The sequence below is a fragment of the Ascaphus truei genome, chromosome 2, assembly GCF_040206685.1.
Source record: "Ascaphus truei isolate aAscTru1 chromosome 2, aAscTru1.hap1, whole genome shotgun sequence".
NCBI lineage: Eukaryota > Metazoa > Chordata > Amphibia > Anura > Ascaphidae > Ascaphus > Ascaphus truei.
In genome coordinates this window covers 429,110,523-429,131,072 of record NC_134484.1, presented here as the reverse complement: position 1 = coordinate 429,131,072, position 20,550 = coordinate 429,110,523, and the positions used below count along the sequence as shown (strand labels likewise).

The 20,550-nt window shown below is 40.9% G+C and overlaps 1 protein-coding gene and 1 long non-coding RNA gene across 10 annotated transcripts in view; one reads left to right on the top strand and one right to left on the bottom strand.

Moving 5' to 3' along the window:
- PARD3 (par-3 family cell polarity regulator) overlaps positions 1 to 20,550 on the top strand; it is a 609,688-nt gene that overhangs the window by 476,733 nt on the left and 112,405 nt on the right. The gene's annotated exons all lie outside the window — the stretch shown is intronic.
- Positions 9,197 to 15,848, bottom strand: LOC142487810 (uncharacterized). Its single transcript, XR_012799315.1, has 3 exons — positions 15,645 to 15,848; positions 11,351 to 11,588; positions 9,197 to 9,972 (listed from the first exon to the last, which is right to left on the bottom strand). It is a non-coding gene; the product is annotated as an uncharacterized LOC142487810 (long non-coding RNA).

Below are 20,550 nucleotides of genomic sequence, written 5' to 3'. Positions count from 1 at the left end.
AGTATCACAGCTCTGACGTGTGGCTACCAGCAGTCAAACATAGGATGTAGGAGCACTGCAAAGCAGAACGTGCTGAGGCTCACAGTTATGGAGTGTGATTAGCACACTATCAGTGCTATGACGTGTTCTAGAGCTGGCGGAGGCTTACCTTTCTGTATCTCTCTGATGCTACCCAATACGATAACATACAAACCACACCGAATTCCAAAGTGATAGTATAGAAGTGTTGCATCCTATAGAAAGGCCATGTCAGTAAAATAAATAAATAAAGGTTTCACTGTATAATTTGAGTTATTACGTTGTTTGTGTTATTCATGAACACTTGCAGAATTTAGTGAGGGGTGTGCATGACGTTCAACCTCATCACTTATTTGTAACGGAATGCATTGCAAACTCCTAGACGGCCTTGCTTGACCTTTAGAGTGTCATGTGATCGCTTTAGGAGTGATCGTATGACGCAACCAGGCCCTTGATGGCAGAAAAGGTAGTGGATGTTCTTTCGTCATGCCAATAAAGCTGATTTGATTTGATCGCCCCCTACAAAACGAGCAAGTTTCCATGACGTTTGTACCTGGTGCATTATAAGGGCCTCTGGAGTGCTAGGACCAATGATATACCAAGTACATCATTAGGGTGCTTTAAAGGTTAAAACAAGCACCATTGCTTATTACAGATTTTATTTTCCCATATTCACTCACTTAAACATTCTATAAAAGGTATTTTAAACCTAGAATATATTCCTATAGTGACACGTACGAGTATGGACGGGTGGGGATACTAGGTTTTAAAAGCTGGTTACAATTCTAGTTGTAACAATATGGTTCAAGTAGAATACGTATGTGTAGGTAGAATAGAGAATGTTCAGACAATCCATTATTAATTGGCTTCATTTACAGTGGACACTAATCATTTATGTTTGTGAAATAATAGCAATCGAGGATTATTTTATGTTAAGTGGAATCTTTGCATGTATTTCCGCATGAAAAGTCTACCTAGATAATGACCCTTGAAAATGTATGATGAATAAGTCTAAACTATAGAGAGCAGCTTACAATTTTCTTCTATCTCCTGGGCTACTTTTGAACTTTTAAGGAGGTTCCTGACGGAGAGAACAAAGTAAAGCATTTCATACATGGACAGCCTAGCAGAGCGGGGTGTGTGAGCTTGCTGTGTGAGGTATAGCTTGCCTGGAAGAAAGAGGTATGTGGAGAAGGGATTGCCCGAGTTCAAGAGCAACAGCAGACAGCTCAGGGGAGGACGGCAGGCAGCTTCCTCACCCAGGGAAGCGCAAGGCAGCACAATTGAATACAGGGTAGGAGGGGCAGCGTAAGTGACCCCGGAAGCAAAACTTCACTTCTGCTGGAAATAAGTGAGACGTCTCTATATCAATGTGACTTTGCATACCAAATTACAACACCGCTTACAGTCTCCCTACTTGCACATGTCCGTGTTTTACTTTACCCTAAATCTCGCCATACTGTAGTATTGGGGAGGATTACCTAAACAAAAAGCAGAATAACCACCTTGCACAATTATAATATGTTGTTTATATACAACATTCATTGGCAGTTTTGCTGAGTTGTATGGTTCTACTAGCGCAGCATTTCCATAAAATAAATATGTTTCATACATATTTCATATTTACATTCCGCTCTTGACATTGATGAGCTATATCAAGGAATGCCCTCATCTTTGTCAAATAAAATTCAATTTATGTGGGAGAAATTTGCAGAATAAATTGTTTTATTGATGGGATTTTTATCATTGCTAAACAGTCGTTAGATTATGTGTTATGGAAATCCTACCCGGTATTTTTTTTTTCTCTCCGTATTTTCCAGTCTTGCCTGTTACTTTCCGGAAAAGTGTTTTTAGATTATTGCTATTGCAAAAACAATGCAGATGCTTAGTTTTGAGACAAAATCAAAATAATTCTGTCAGTGTGACCAGCAAAGCACATTGTGTGTATGTGTGTGTGTGTATGTATATGTGTGTATATATATATATATATATATATATATATATATATATATATATATGCAACAAATTTATGTATGTATGTGTGTATATATATATATATATATATATATATTTATGCAACAAATGTATGTGTGTGTGTATATATATATATATATATATATATATATATATATATATATATATATATATATATATATATATATATATATGCAACAAATGTATGTATGTATATATATAATATGCAACAAATGTATATATATATATATATATATATATATATATATATGCTACAAATGTGTGTATATATATATATATATATATATATAAAAATATAAGGAAAAAAAGCGCCAAATCCTAGTGCATTACTGTGCAAAATATATATATTTAATTCCCAAAAATCTCAATAAAAATGAACTCACAAACATAAAACAATTAAAAGCATTGTATGAGTAATACTCATGCTCCTAGGACCAGGAAACGCTGCTTTGCTGCTGTAGTCCCTCCGTGACTCCACTGGAACAGATTGCTGCCTCCGTTGTTCACTGCCTGCAGGAACTGACGTATCAGGCACTCCACGATGGTCTCTCCCCCGGTATACACCAAACAGTTGATCTTTAGTTCCCACCGGGGACGGTTGAAGTCGCGGACCAGCGGGTGACGTCACGGGAACAGTTCTAATTACCGGACCGGTACAGACACTCAGCAGTTCAATGGCAAGCGTTGCAAAGTCCACTGCACACCTTCCCTACGCGTTTCATCTGATTTACAGACTTCTTCAGGGGTGAACTCTGGGTGTGTGGTGTCTCATATTATATACCTCCCAAATCCAATTAGCTTAATTAGTTAAAAGGCAAAAAACAATGTGTTGGCAATTTAAATTGTACGTGGAACCGATTGAATACACATGTGAACACCTAATGTTGCATCCACATCACTAAATACTTGCCAGCACAAAGAAATATATATACAATACTGATGAATACCAGTTATACTATAAAATTATTAAAACAAATATATAGTTGATGTCCTTGTCTATGTTATTTTGTTGTAATTATACGGACTACAAGGGTGTATCTAGATTGGATTTGGGAGGTATATAATATGAGACACCACACACCCAGAGTTCATCCCCTGAAGAAGTCTGTAAATCAGATGAAACGCGTAGGGAAGGTGTGCAGTGGACTTTGCAACGCTTGCCATTGAACTGCTGAGTGTCTGTACCGGTCCGGTAATTAGAACTGTTCCCGTGACGTCACCCGCTGGTCCGCGACTTCAACCGTCCCCGGTGGGAACTAAAGATCAACTGTTTGGTGTATACCGGGGGAGAGACCATCGTGGAGTGCCTGATACGTCAGTTCCTGCAGGCAGTGAACAACGGAGGCAGCAATCTGTTCCAGTGGAGTCACGGAGGGACTACAGCAGCAAAGCAGCGTTTCCTGGTCCTAGGAGCATGAGTATATCTCATACAATGCTTTTAATTGTTTTATGTTTGTGAGTTCATTTTTATTGAGATTTTTGGGAATTAAATATATCTATTTTGCACAGTAATGCACTAGGATTTGGCGCTTTTTTTTCTTATATTTTTCTATGCAGGTGGAGAGGGAGGTCGTTGTGCCCTTTTAAGAAGCTGCCTGTTGGTCCTAATAGTGCCACTGTCACTCCCCAATTATTGGACTTATTTGTTGGACTCTAGAGGACTATCTACACTGAGCAGATTAAGGCAAAGTTCACAGCACCACACCAAATAATTTTTTTTTGTATAATTGTATGTTTTTAGCTTTTTTTTTTATATTGGACATTCACAGTGCATTTTTGGTATATGAATTAATTTCATTATTTAGGATATATTGCATTGGTATATCATTATATTAATTCATTAATATTATGTTGATGTATTTATGATCTATTACCGGTTTAATTAATTTTATATATCCTATACTTCTGGCGTTCCACACACGAGCGCAGACCCCTATTGTATATATATATATATATATATATATATATATATATATATATATATATATATATATATATAACAAATGTATTATATATATATATATATATATACACATACATTTGTTGCATATATATATATATATATATATATATATATATATATATATATATATATATATATATATATATATATATATATATGCATACATTTGTTGCACATATATATATATATATATATATATATATATATATATATATATATATATAGTGCAGAATAAATGTATGTATATATATATATATATATAAGGTTATGGTGGGTAAAAAAAGTGACAAAAACCCTCCACAGTAAAGCATAAAGCAACTGTAAATATTACTGTATGTTCATTTGCATGTCTTAGACAGGTCTGCAACCCTGTCTTTCCCCATTGTCACCCAGCATACAGCACTTCCACTGCAGCAAGGGATTCTGGGAAATGACATGCAAATGAGCACTCAGTGCCACCTTTTGTCTCAAGCTCGTATTACACAAGCCAATCCTCAAGCCAATGCATGCTGCTTTAAACACAGCTTTTAAACAGAGGCTGGGATGAGATGCAAAGCCATTAGACCTACTCACATACATGTTTCAACCTTGATGGGTATCATCAGTGTGAGGCTGGTCTTAATGGCTAGCAGGTTTGAGACTAGACTAGGTAATCACCACTGTCATTAAGGTTATGGTGGGTAAAAAAAGTGACAAAAACCCTCCACAGTAAAGCATAAAGCAACTGTAAATATTACTGTATGTTCATTTGCATGTCTTAGACAGGTCTGCAACCCTGTCTTTCCCCATTGTACCCATCAAAGTTGAAACATGTATGTGAGTAGGTCTAATGGCTTTGCATCTCATCCCAGCCTCTGTTTAAAAGCTGTGTTTAAAACAGCATGCATTGGCTTGAGGATTGGCTTGTGTAATACGAGCTTGAGACAAAAGGTGGCACTGAGTGCTCATTTGCATGTCATTTCCCAGAATCCCTTGCTGCAGTGGAAGTGCTGCATGCTGGGTGACAATGGGGAAAGACAGGGTTGCAGACCTGTCTAAGACATGCAAATGAACATACAGTAATATTTACAGTTGCTTTATATATATATATATATATATATATATATATATATATATATATATATATATATTGAAACACAAAAATAACCGGCACAGACCTAAAGTGAAGTTTGCTAAAACCAGTTGGGTGAAGTGTGAATAATAAACACTACTGGCGGTGCTGGGGAAGGGAAATATATGAAAACTAACACAGAAAAAAAGAATCCCCTGAATAGCACTCTAACATGCACAAAATGTATCAAAAAAAGTTTATTAATCACATACACATAAATGGTTAAAATGAGGAGCAGTGGTGACCTACAAAGCTGATATGAACTGAACCTTAAGGTGTGCGGAAAAATGCTACACTGCAGTAACAAGGACAAAGTGTGTAAATAAAGTGTAGAGGCAAGAAATTCTTGCATCAGAACACTCAGACCGGCCGGTCAGGTACTACCTAAATTGAAGCCTCCTGTGTGAAGTTCTAGTATGAAACTAGTGTGTAACTAACAAGCAAGGAAATGAAAGAGTTAATTATATAAGTTAGTTATATAATCCAAGCCTATAGATATGACACACACAGATGAGCAAAAAATTGGCAGATGTAAGTAACAAGCCAAAATAGGTAGCAAAAGTACTTAGACCAGTCCAGAGTGAACAGCAAAATTGTCCAGCAGAGTAGTAGCAGAGTGATAGCAGATATCCAGAGCTTAACTGCTCGTAGGTTCAGGGAGAGTGAGTCTCGGCCACTGCACTGCACTGCACATGCTCCCAGGGTTGCTTGGAGCCCGGACTGCAAGATTCAGTGGAGAGAAGGAGAAACAGCTGAGATCACCACCGCATCCTAGATGAGACAGACATGTGTATGTGATTAATAAACTTTTGTTGATCCATTTTGTGTATGTTAGAGTGCTATTCAGGGGATTCTTTTTTTCTGTTAGTTTTCATATATATATATATATCACCTGACAAATGGGTAAACCTCCCGAAAAATTGTACTAATCTCACTACCTGCCTACAATGAATGAATGGATGGTTTGATACCACGACTTAGTTATCTTTTTCTTTCTACCACCTAAATCGGGTGGTGAGGTCCCTCGGAGCTACTCCGCTGCACCCTGGCCTCAGGGACCTCCTGAGATGACTGGTTTTGTCCACCAGGCAACAATGTATGAATTGTATGTCTTTATTTATATAGCGCCATTAAAGTACATAGCGGTTCACAGCGGTAATACACATGACAATCATATAAGTAACAAATACAAATAACAGATCATGGGAATAAGTTCTTAAGACATAAAAGTAACATTTAGGAAAAGGAATCCCTGCTCCAAAGAGCTTACAATCTAATTGGTGGGTAGGAAGAACGTAAAAAGACAGTAGGAGGGCGTTGTGGTACAGTAAGTGTGTCTGCAGGGGGCCAAGCTTTATGTATCATGTGTCTAGTATCAGCCACGGAGCTACTCATGTGCTGCGTTAAGCAAGTGTGTTTTAAGGTGAGTAGAGAGGGTGCTAGTCTGATATTGAGGGGAAGGGCATTCCAGAGTTGCCGGGCAGTCAGTGAGCGAGCACTTTAGATACAAAAGGGGTAGAGAGAAGACGTCCTTGAGCAGAACGCAAGAGTGAGGAGGAGAATAGAGTGTGTGATGTGGGATTTGATAGGAATCCAGGAGAGTGATTTCAGCAGGGGAGACGCTGAGACAGATTTAGGAAACAGTAGATTGATTCTGGCAGCAGCGTTTAGGATAGATTGTTGGGGGGACAAGTAAGAGGCAGGAAGACTGGATAGCAGGAGGTTACAGTAATCGAGACAGGAGAGAATGAGGGCCTGTGTCAGAGTTTTTACAGTTGAACAACAGAGAAAAGGGCGTATCTTGGAAATATTGCGGAGGAAAAAGCGACAGGTTTTAGCTACCTTTTTGAATGTGAGAGAGGAGTCGAGTGTGACCCCTATGCAGCGTGCGTGTGTTACTGGGTGTATGACAGCACTTCCAACAGTAATGTGGAATGAGGTAGTAGCACCAGGTTTGGGATGAAATATGTGGAGCTCTGTTTTTGACATGTTAAGTTTGTCGGCGCAGGGCCATCCAGGATGATATAGCAGAGAGACATTCAGAAATTTTGGTCTGCAACAATGCTGAAAACAATAATGTATATGCTGCAGGGTCGGACACGCTCCGCGGGCGAATAGCTGCAACATCCTCTCCTGATGACTTTCAGTTGGTACTATATGTGTAGTTTTTTGCATCACTGACAGAAAAAAAATCTCTATCTTGGAAACGGTGGGGTCTGCCGAGGTCGGGGGAACAGCAGATCACCTCCGGGGGCCTAGGTTTAAGTAAAAAAAGAAGGGGAAAAAAGCAAGTTTGGCAAAGCCGGGACTGCTGCTTTAACATTGCAGCATGTGCAGCAGTCGCAATAATGTAATTTGGTATTATTTGGTTCTTGGGTTGATTGAAGCCACAATACCTTGTAATTCAGCTGCTGATGGAATTAATGTGTCTGGATGCCTAACCTTGGTCTTATCTTATATTAAGTACAATCGCTGAAACTGGCAGGCTGCAACCTGTTTCTATACTTTTGTTGACATCTAAACATTTGCCTGACGAGTATGAGATGTGGGAAACATCTTGCTGCTAGTTAGGACAGTACAGGCATACCCCGCTTTAAGGACACTCACTTTAAGTACACTCGCGAGTAAGTACATTTCGCTCAATAGGCAAACAGCAGCTCACGCATGCGCCTGTCAGCACGTCCTGAACAGCAATACTGGCTCCCTACCTGTACCGAAGCTTTGCACAAGCGGGGAGGCTATAGAGCCTGTTACACATGCGTTATTTACATCAATTATGCACGTATATCACAAATGCAGTACAGTACGTGCATCAAAAGTGGGAAAAAGGGAGTGCTTCACGTTAAGTACATTTTCACTTTACATACATGCTCCGGTCCCATTGCGTACGTTAATGCGGGGTATGCCTGTATACAGTGGACTGAGGGCAAAATCACATGTGGTTAGAGCTCTAATCGCTTAATACATCCTTCCAATATAACTGGTGGGCTGGAAATAAAATAATATTGAATGTATTTAATAAAATATGTAATATATTTTAATATTACTAGGCTACTCTTTAGCTGTGCTTGAAAGAGGACAACTTTAAACAATTAATCTTTATCAAAGTAACGCTTTAACCACCACTTACTTCACTGATGTGGATTAGAAAACATTGAGATTTGTTTAAAAAAAAAAAAATCGTAAAATAGGTGAGGTGGCAGGTTGGCTGGGGGGCCTCCAAATGTAGGTCTCTTTTTCTTTCTTTTTTTTTTATACTTGGATCTGGGATTTTTGGATCTCGTCTCCCTCCGTCCTTCCTGTATTACTCAGTGTGAGAGATGCATCCAGGCAGTTCTACATAACGTCAATACTGCCAGGTGATTGTCTTTACTGCTAGTCAGTGTTTGGAACATTGAGTCTTGGCATTCCAAGGTGATGTTGACAGAATAACGTGCCTGGTGAAGCCTTCTACTGATATCAATTACAGCAAAAACGGGACCCAAAGGGATATGTGCAAATATACACAATAAAAAATGTGTAATTTTTTTTATCCAAAGTGAAAAAAGAACGTAATACCTACTCACAAGAAGTTAGTCAAATTCAAGCAACCACTGAATTTCATGAATCACAATGGAGAATCTGGATAATGTCTGGCAGATCTCATTCACAGACGATACATGTAAAATAAAAAGCAAGCAGAAGAGACAGTGTCAAACTGTATTGTATGAGACACCACACACTATACAGGTAAAACTCACAATTAGCACAAAGGGCAAGTGCAGATAGACCACATAGGTCTCACAAGGACAGGATCACTCCAAACACCGTCTCTGCTATGTGGAGACTTGATTCCTCCTTCCAGCGTGTGATGTCCCTTCACGCCATGACGTCTTTGCAGCAGTCAGGTCTCGGTCTTGTGACAGCTCCACAGAAACACCAAACAGAGAGGTTCAATGAAAGTTCTCTATAGGCTTCTTTTAGGTCCCCTAACACCTAACGCGGTTTGCTCCTCCAGAACTTCATCAAATGCTGTAAAATTACAGCCTGGCAGGCTACTTTTATGTCTGTCATGGAACAGAAATACCCATTTCTGCCTTCTCTGTTTCACCCCCCCCCCCCACCCCCTTTCCTTGGCAGTTCTGCCTGCTAGCTGTATTTGGATGTTACTTTCCTTGCAGTTTCACTCCCAGTGCAGATGGAATGGATACATTATGATGCCTTTTTTCCTTCCAGTCTGTCACACCCCTAGTTGCCCTGGCAACATCTCCAGTCCTCCAAGTTAATGGGCTTTCCCATTCCCCCTGTCCCTGCTGACAGTTAGTTTGGCCTGACCCCTATCCCTGTGTCACAAGCAGTACCCACTCTCTTTACGTCCTGACATTGGCAGAGTGAGTACATTCATGTTACACCCCTATGGCAAGGCCAATTCTTTTCACCTGCCCTTAACCACAAAGCATCCACAGAGACACACCTTTCCAACACAAACATCTTATCCACAAGTGCCTGTTTTTATTGCTGCTTTCCTAAATAAAGTGAAGAAAATATACAGGACTTGTTGTGCTTTGGAAAGAGGGCTGAGTTGAAGCTAGCTGGGTTCATTCATACCCTAGACATGACCCTGGATCCAGAATAATGTCCTCTAACACCTAAAGAGAACTGTTATTGAACCTCTCTGTTTGGTGACCAGAATCATTGTGATTAATCAAATTCGGTTGTTTGAATTTTACCAACTTCTTGTGAGTAGGTTTGACATACTTTTTTCACTTTGGATCGCTGTTTTTAACAGTAACTTTTTATTGTGTATATTTGCACATATCACTTGCACTGTGCCCCTTTTGCACTCTCTTTTTGCTGTATTCTAGTGGAGAAGTGGGGAGACTTGTCTGGTGAGCTGCACTAGGACCTAGAGGAAAAAAACCACGAAATGATCATTTGGGGATTTTATTTCACAATTTAATTTGAATATACTCTGCACAATTTGCACTCTTTTTTTGTATTCTATTGACATCAAATGTTTGATTTTTGGATGTCAGATTAAAAACATTTCCCTCCTAACCGTTTTGATTTAACATTTTAAGTAGAGGGGAACCTGCCATTTTCCTTTTAAGATTGCCATCAATCTGTAATCACTGTGTCATTCTTCACATAAATATTCAGTGTATGTTTGTATTAACTTCTCACTGCGCTGAATGCTGATACTTAAACAGAATATTCGTTCACAACTTTACATAGCTGCCTTGGGAACCCCTTACTATACTACACCATATATTAGATGCAGTGCAGGTCCTCCAGCAATGAAGCTGTTAATAAGCATACTCTGACTAAAAACAAGACTTTGCTGCATCGTTTAACATTTCTTGGTCATTGAGTGTTTTCAGTTAATAAGCAACCAACAGTAATTCAAGCTGAAGGACCGTTCTCGAAAAATGTGTTTTCTGCCATTTTCTTGTCTTTGTTTCCACCACATATATCTGAAATTGTACATTTGCTTTTTATTCTTTTCCATGCCATTGAGCAGTTGGACAGTTGATTGACGTTAGTTGACCAATTACTGTGCGTGCTTTCTCTTTCCAGTGCACTAATCCGGCCTGTAGCTATTTCGTATATCATATTTACAGCTGCTGCTAACCAACACTTAGAAGGGTCAATGGATACGGTTTAAATGTATACAAGCACATATACAACACAGCAACTAAAAAATGTCGGAGTGTAACCGTGTTAACATGTTGCTGTATACTTTATTAAAGAGTTACCATGGCCCTTGAAAAGCGGTTAGTTAATGCAGGGGTGCGCAAACTGGGGGGTGCCTGACATTTTTGAGGGGGTGGGGGAGCGGCGCGCAGCGCTTACAGAGAACCCACCCTCTTCCCCACACCATTTAAATAAAATGACGCGGGAGCGCGCCAGGCCTTTGTAACTGCCTCTTACCTGCTCTCCGGCGGCATCTGGCAAAGCAATGTCACATGACATTGCTGATGCCGGAGAGAAGGTAAGTGGGGGATGGGGCGCAAAAAAACCCCCAAAGTTTGCGAACCTCTGAGTTAACGTATGGTTTTCAAGAGACACTGCAGTTGTTTTGGCTTCTGTTGTAATTTTAATATAAATTTCCTTGGATGGATTAGGATAGGGCTTCCCAACCTCTACTTTTTGTTGAACACGTGGTCCTATAATGTGGTAATCCATAATCCGGTGTCTTCTATACCTCTGATTGCTGTATGAAAGAAGGGATGGACAAAGAATACAAACAGAAAATTAACTGGTTGAGTGCCCTTATGACTTACACTGAACGAGGGGCCTTCACCTGATAAATGAATATCATCATTTTTGCTAGTTTTCTTGGGGAGATCTCACGATCTGAACGAGAGAGGACTATCGTATTCCATTTGTGTCTCCACTGTGATGTCCTGTCCTTTTGATAGCTGGGGAGTGATCATATCATATCATTGCGACCTGCTGGAGTGGCCCATGGAGATCTAGTGCTATGTCCCCATGAGCACTGGAAGGGTTACTGCTGCAATCCTGAGATAAATTCATCGTGGAAAAAATTGCAAATAAAGTACTATCCTAAATTTGTTTCCCAAAACCATCTTAATCTGCCAACACATAAACAGTTTTAGGTTTAAGGATTGTCTTAAAACTAGATTATGGAAGACGACAGTTACTCTCCCAGAACTGTTTCCATCTTATTCTCCCTCTTAATTAGATCTCCCTCCCCAGTTTTAGCAGTAAAAGGCTGCGCTTATACTGCCGGCGATGCGACGTCTCGGCAAAACAAATGTATTGCCGCTGCCGCGTGCGACGGAGCGACAGCTTGATCGCTGGAAGTCAATTAGATTTTTCCAGCGACCGCAGCCTGACGTCGCTGGCGACGGCACTATAAGCGCAGCCTCAGAAACATTGGGCATCTTTGTCCCATGGTGGGTTATCCAGCCCTTACAGAAACTTTAAACTATGGGTGCTTAGATTGTGGGCATTGACCTACAAAGAAACACATTGCCCGTATCACTTTAACTTTTACAATTTCCTTTTAAGCAGCAATCATCATAAATCTATAACCTCCTGAAATCAAAGCTTACTCATGCATCAAAATCCCCTGTTGTATATACATGCCTTCAACCGTAAACTCATATTTGGATCCCTTCACATTCTACCTTAATGCACATCTGTATTTGTAGCAAATTGCTCCAGATCATTGGGTCAGATTGAGAAGAACAGGGCAAGAAATCCCAGAATGCTCTGGGATAGAAAAGAAAATTGGATCATAAAAAGAATTCTGTACCTGCATGTTGTCTGTGATCTGCAAGACTAGACACAAACTACATGTCTCCATTAATTAAGAAAAAAATGTACAAGCTTTAAGATGCAATTATATTTCAAAAGATTGGGAAGTGTTTTTCTATTTTTAGTAGAGACGCACAGTATATTCAGTATTAAAATGCAATGAAGTTTTAGTGCTACAGTGGGTAATAAGCACACACGTTGATTCTGTTGCTAGGAAACGAGATATGCATGTTAACAGCAGCTGCATGAATTGAAGCTGGGTCACAGGAAGTGCAAAATTCTAATTTTGGAGGAAAATAATGCAAATCGCTATCCATGTGAAGTACTATTTATCATTTTCAATCTTCTGGAGAATTCCAAAGATAACCTCAGGAATAGTGAATCTGGGACTTCCCAGAGGTTAGAATCACTTCTTGTTCATCGGACACCTTCATTTTTGGCTGTGTCAATGTAATAACTTACAGTACATGTGTGCATGTATGAGGACTACAGTCATTTCTACTTTAATTCACTAGTTTCTTCATTGGCATAATATATATATATATATATATATATATATATATATATATATATATATATATATCTCTGTATATATCTCTGTATATATCTCTGTATATATCTGTACTGTATATGGAGCCGAGTACATACCGTAGTAAAATTTACCTCCAAAGAGACTAAAATATAATTTTATTTGTGTGAGGCAACGTATTCAAGTTCTAAAAAGAAGCTCGCTCATATCATTTCTTGTGTTGTGTAACATTTATTTATTTCTAAAGTGCTTTACCAGGAAGTAATATATTGAGCTACCTCTCTTTTTCAAGTATGTCCTGGGCGTAGAGTTATTATGTCAAATACATGGTTACAAATACATACAGTAGTTAAATTAAGTGAACAGGGTTATACATTATATACAAGACATTGCATGCACAGTAAGATAATGTTATTGGCATATGTAACAGTTACAGACCAGATTAAAATGTGAGACAGCTTTAGTTTTGAAAGAACTTAGACTGGTGGCGGAAGTGAGAGTCTCCGGTAGATTGTTCCAGTTGCGGGGTGCACGGCAAGAGGAGGAACGGCCGGATACTTTGTTGAACCTTGTGACCATGAACAGTCTTTTGGAGTCAGATCTCAGACGGAGTCAGATAAGTGCTGCATGTGGTAGGGTTGAGGAGCTTGTTCAGATAGGCATGTAGCTTGCCCAGAAAGTATTTGAAGGCAAGACAGGAAAGATGAACTTTGTGCCTAGACTCAAGTGATGACCAATCTAGTTCTTTGAGCATTCCGCTTTGATGTGTGTTGTAGTTAAATTGGAGGACAAAGCAGCATAGTGAGTTGTAGAGGGTATCAAGTTTGCCGAGGTGAGTTTGGGGTCCTGTGCCATATACTATGTCCCCAAAGTCTATAATTGGCATCAGCACCTGCTGTGCGATGCTCTTTCTGACCAGCAGACTTAGAGAAAATGTGTTTCTATATAGTACACCTAGTTTGACACAGGTTTTGGATGTCAGGGTATCAATGGGCAAACCAAATGTTAAATGGGAGTCAAACCATATGCCCAAATATTTAAAACTAGTAACAGGGGCTAGGATAGTATTAGAGTTGGTTCTGAGCATGGTATGTATGTAATTTTGTTTGTGGGCAATATGCTTCGCATTAGTAGGGCTCCCGCCTCTCCAGGTTTGAGTGGCAACATTGAAAGCGCCTGAGTCCTGCACAGCAATCTGCTGTATTAGCAAGTCACCAAACCTGCTTGGATGTCTGATAGTCAAGAGGTCAGTGTGAGGAAACTGCTGCAATTTGTGTGTTACCCCAGGGGAGCGCAAACTTTTCCCCATACACACCCCTGCCTGCTGTCCTCGGCGCCTCATGCACCCCCCCTGCTCGACCCCGGCATCAAATGACGTGGCCCCGCGGCGGCATTTGACACCGGGTTACCAGGATAACGCGTTGTGGGAAGGTAAGTGTATTTTAGAGGCCTCGCGCGGTCCATTAATTGCTTGGGGGGAAAGCGCTGGACCTCTATAACTGCCGCTCCCCACTGGGGGGCGTGCCCCCTGTTTGCGCACCGCTGTGTTACCCAGTTAAAAGGCTCTTCTTTCAATGGGGCATCGTCTTTTACTATTGATCATCTAACTTGCCAAAGAAATAGCTGGAAGAAAATACGTTTCTTCCAATGTATCACCCCCTCCATTTTTAATGTTTTGTTTAATATCCAGGTTATATGGTTCCATAAGCAGCTAACATGTTTTTGCCAAGAGATCTTTGCAGCATCGAGGGGCACAGGGCACACCGTCCCTGGCAAAAATGATATTTATTGAGACTTGCACATTTATTTTTCATTAATGATTATTCTTACTAGAAAATGATTGGAGGCTTTCACGCTAAGGCTACATCCCTAGTGCAGGAGACAGCGCGTGCTACGTAGCTGGCGCCAAAACAAGTACTCGGACGACAATGTATTTGTGCATTGTGTGTGCGCGCTAGTGCGTGCACATGCGCGACGGGGAGACCGGCGCTTCTCGCTACAAACATGTTTGTATTTCCCACGCGACGGCCGGGTCACGTGAGTGGGCGAACCAGCTCCATGACGTCACGGCCGCACCCCCCCGACACGCCTCCTTGTCGCCTCTGCCTGCTGGAAAGGAAATATCTCCTGCTGCAGGCGAGCGTGCGCTGAGCCGAGGAGTGCGTAAGCTGACGCGTTCCACTACAGCCAAGGCCTACAGACACTAAAGCTGCATTTTTATAATGTTGAAATGGGACCTCACATACAAGCCCCAAACACCGATTGCTATTTTTATTTTGTAAATATTCACACAAATACCAACCTGCTTTTAGCTGCACCGCTTACATATTGTAAATCTAAAAAACACTTGCCAAGTCTGTGATGAGCTCAAACTAGTATAATGCCCATTATTGGTGAGCAGCCAGTTTTGAAGCTTCGATGCTTTCTCGAGTTATGCAGGTTCACGATTGTGGTTCCTCCTGTAAGCTTTCTTACAAACCATGACGTGCCAAAGCTTGCACCCATCGATGTTGACGCCCTCCTGTGAATTGCCTCCACATATTTAAAAAAATGGTGTAACACAAACGGTGGTTGTTCTGTAACAGTAACACTTATTTTCTACAGAAGTTATAAATGTGAACAATTTCAGAATGTACTTATTAAAATACAATCATAGGCTACAGAAAATTGGAAAATACATTAATGCAGCAATACTACATTCACCCCTTTTTATTTTTCTTATTTTTTTTTTATTTGTAAAGCAATATATAATTCTACATTCTTACCTAAAATGGCAATCCTTTGGTGTTCCTGTTATAAATCTGTATAAATCCTGATAGTGTGCCTAGCATAATGGCTACTTAAGTCAGTGTAAGTCAGCAGCTATAATGTATCCTTTGGCTAAGGCCCCACTGCCTCAGACAGCGCGCCCGCACGGCATACAGGCGGCTCGTTGAGAGGCACTTCATGCTATCTCCGGACCACAGGGAGCATTTTTACGTGCGGGGGGGGGCATGGACAAAACGGGCCGAGGGGGCACGGCCTTGACGAGGGGGCGGGGCCACGACGGACACCAGCCAAAATGTTTGTTTTCTCCCCTGAGCCTCATACCAGAAATCTTTGCACAAACACTTTCCTTCCCAAACAATTCCGGCATTAACACAGGGTGTTTGCAAAGGCAGTGGGTCTGCAGAGGGGAGAGTGAAACAACACACGCACCCAGACTAGTTCCTGCTCAGTGAAGTGCCCCTCTGATTGGCCGGCGTCAAAATAAAAAAAACATAACACACAAAGCTCAGCATTCACCATTCACTCCTCCCTCCTCCCTCCTCTCTCCTCCCTCCTTCCTCCTCCCTCCCCCCTCCTCCCTCCTCCCTCCTCCCTCCTCTCTCCTCCCTCCTCCCTCCTCCCTCATGAAACTGAGCCGGCCAAAAGTAAAAAAAAAAAAAAACACAAGCCATGACACGTAACACAGCTCAACAGGCCGCCTCCCTCCTTCCCTGCTCCCCTCCTTACCTCCTCATTGACTCACACGCGCACCTCGTGACGCGTCAACGCTTCAGAACACCATCTTCTGGTAGCACTGGCCGGCTGACGCGTCACAGCATGTAGTGAGCCACGGAGGGAGGAGGCAGCGAGGACCAACAGATTGCAGGTAAGAGGCTGGTGGCGCACGCGCGCCGCCGGACGCAGCGGGACCAAAGCCTTATGGTAACATTATCTATTGTTACAGTTTGCAGCTCAAACTGCTGGGAATATTGGCAACAAATTATCCCAAACAGGAAAGTGTTACAAAGATCTTGCACTGCTTGGGAGGTGGGATAAAGCCTGCTATAGAAATCAAAGCATGCTTTTAAACTCATTAAAAAAGGCATTACGTATTTAGTAATAATAATTAAAAAAAAAAAAATAAGCTGTAAGTATTATCTAATACTACAGAACTTATTTATTTAAAAAAAAAAAAAAAAAAAGACCCATATAAGATTTCTCGGTTTTGCTGCTTTAAGATACTGAGCCTGCATTTAGTGTATAGAAGGAAGACTTCTAAAATGTGTATAAGGTAAGGTATTTATAATATGTGAAAAAAGGGGTCGGGAATGCACTACAACCCTCAAGTAATCAGTGACTAATAAGTAGCTCAACACGGACAGTGCTCCCCTGGAGTATTGAACATTGCTAATAAACACACTGTGTACTGTGTATATCCTGTCTACTGTTATATACAATAAATTGCTCGTTGGTATTTTTGCACACTTGCGTGAGTGCCCCCATTTTTAGAGTTTCTGGGACCCCCTCTTCTTTTAGCGATCCCACCCTTGTGGGCTTTATATATAATACGTATTAGCGAAACATAATATGGCACACACAGTAAAGTTGCAATCTCCCGTAATGTCCCCTAGGTGCCAGTTTTGTGAGGGTTGGGAAATAGGAAGTCCTCCAGAGCTCAAGTGATGTATTTTCAGCTCTGTGGACTCCCTGGTTACCAAGATACGTACCAGTAAAGCTACAAGTATTACTTTGTTTTTTTTTTTAAAGGGGATTTAAATGGCCGTCCAATAGAAAGCCGCATGACATTGCGGCTCCTTTTGGCCCAAGACTTGGCGACCATGTTTTGCACTGGCTGGTGATTTAAAGCTGGTAACATGACCAGTAAGTATTTGAGGAACCAGGTGCTCCTTGTACTGAAAATAGGAACACGGCCGCTCCGGAGGAACGCGATCCTGTGTGTGTGTGTGTGTGTGTGTGTGTGTGTGTGTGTGTATTGAATTTGCACTACAAACCCTAAATCCCCATCTCATTTGATTTTTTTACATAACACATACATATATATAACATATGTGTTAGTTAAAAAAATCAAATGAGATGGGGGAATTGCGTTTTGTAGTGTAAATTCAACTGTGCGATGTATTTTTTTGTACGTATGCAAACAACTTGGCTTCTATTGCATTAGAAGAAGCTGAACTAATCTTGATAACTGGCACTTTTGTTTAGGACGTTAGGTAGGTAATAACTGTACAGTTTATGCCACATGTTTTATTTTTCGGGGAAACTTCTACACGAGTCAGAAATCTATAGTAGGTTTGTCCTTTTATGGAAAGTCTTGGTTTGAAAAAAGGAAGGAACATTTGAAGTTACACAAAAAGTATTAAATTGAATGCACATTTGTTTTTTGTATTATAACAATTCAATGAGAATTTTACTAAATTTGATTCCAGTTATGTGTATCTTTTAAAGTTATGTGCCCTGGCTGACTAGCAAACGAATGCCCTTTCAAAGCTAGAGACCTACATTGCATTGTTTTTTTTATTGTGGTGCTGAAATTGTGAGAATTGATATCCCAGTCTCATTCTACATGATTCTCAGAGTATATTGGGGAACTGTGTATAATAAGCCTGCACAGAATGAGAAGCTGACTGCAAAATTCACATGTTCCCATGTGTGATATAAATATTAATTTTCAGACTGCAAGGAAAATGAATTAGTTATTTAGAGAAATAACTCCACTGCCTGATTCATACATTTTTAAAGAGACACTCCAGCTTATTCTGCAACTTTTTGGTTAACGTGATCGTTATGTAGATATGATTTAGCAGTTCTAAATGGAAGATAAGGGGGAGAAGGGTGCTCCAACCGCCGGGAGACCCAACAATCAATCAATAAATATTGAAGAACTCCAAAATAGACTAGACTAAGACGGAGTGGGTATATTTCCAAATGGCCTGTGAGTCAGCAATATACACCAAGATCCACAATACTGAAGGAAGCGTAATAATGCTTGTCACCTCACGTGCACCTCATGGGATGATGATCGAGGTAAAGGTACTCATCTATGATTGGTCATAAAGAATAATCAAAGTCTTCTTACCCACTCCTGTAGTCTGGTAGTTCACTGTGGCGTGCCAGCCGTAGAAGTAGAGATCCAGAGCAAGAAAAAAAAAGAAAACAGCGCACTGCCAGGGAGTCAGGTGGTGAAAGTTAAAATCCTATTTATTCAGCACAAAGCCAGTAAAAACATCACCCCAGGAGGGGAACAAAATCCTCCTACGCGTTTCGGACGGGTAGGTCCTTTATCAAGGAGTATGATAAAGGACTACCCGTCCAAAACGCGTAGGAGGATTTTGTTCCCCTCCTGGGGTGATGTTTTTACTGGCTTTGTGCTGAATAAATAGGATTTTAACTTTCACCACCTGACTCCCTGGCAGTGCGCTGTTTTCTTTTTTTTCTTGCTCTAAATGGAAGATGCCCACCAGTTCTCTTCCACAAAGGGTATTAACAAGGGCAGAGACTGGCCTGTTACCAATGGGGTTTGCATCTTCTCAGGTCAGAGGGCAATGGAAGTCAAACGAAAAAAAGAAACGTGGCTCTGCACAGTGAAAAAAGGTTGTGTGTGCTGATTATTTTAAGTGAAACTTCTTTATCTTTTGTCACTGTTTTGTCACAGATATTGTAATTCTAATGGTTGTTTTTAATTAATCAAAACACAATTTCAGTGCCAAAACGCAAAGAAGTTTGACTTAGAAAGCGTGTTATAGCTATTTGCACTTCTATATTTATAGTAAGTGAATTCCTTGTGTGTGTCAGTCAGTCAGTCAGTCCGTCAATGTGTGTGTGTGTGTTGTTCTCAGGATCCTGCCACCCTATCTCCTGACTCCCCCCCCCCCCCCACCGAGCAGCCCCTCCCCCTCACTCTCTCCCCCCGGCGGAGCTGTGTCTTGCTGCTTATTTATTTATTTATTTATAAAATATTTTACCAGGAAGTAATACATTGAGAGTTACCTCTCGTTTTCAAGTATGTCCTGGGCACAGAGTAAAACAAATAATACATGGTTACAAGTACAGTTACATAAATGAACAAGGTATACATTATATACAGAGACATTGCGTGCACAGTTAAAGAAAATATATATTATGAGCGTATGAAACAGTTACAGACCAGATTAAAGTGTGAGACAGCCTTAGATTTAAAAGAACTTAAGCTGGTGGTGGATATGAGAGTCTCTGGTAGGTTGTTCCAGTTTTGGGGTGCACGGAAGGAGAAGGAGGAACGTCCGGATACTTTTTTGAGCCTTGGGACCATGAATAGTCTTTTGGAGTCTGATCTCTGGTGATAGGTGCTGTATGTGGTAGGGGTGAGGAGCTTGTTCAGGTAGCTGGGTAGCTTGCCCAGAAAGTATTTGAGGGTGAGACAGGAAAGGTGAACTTTGCGCCTAGATTCTAGTGATGACCAATCTAGTTCTTTGAGCATTTCGAAGTGATGTGTGTTGTAGTTGCATTGGAGAACAAAACGACAAATTGAATTGTAGAGGGTGTCAAGTTTGCCAAGGTGGGTTTGAGGAGCCGAGCCATATACTATGTCTCCATAGTCAATAATTGGCATTAGCATCTGCTGTGCAATACGCTTTCTGACCAGGAGACTTAGGGAGGATTTGTTCCTGTAAAGTACCCCTAGTTTGGCATAGGTCTTGGTTGTCAGGGTATCAATATGCATTCCGAATGTTAAGTGGGAGTCAAACCATAAGCCCAGGTATTTAAAACTAGTGACAGGTGTTAGGGTGGTGTTAGCGTTGGTTCTAATCAGGAGCTCAGTCACTGGATTAGACCTCCAGCGGAGGTATGGGGACACAGACGCGGCTCACTGGGGGGGAGGGGGAGAGAGGGTGTACTCAGCGGATCACTGGGGGGGGAGAGGGT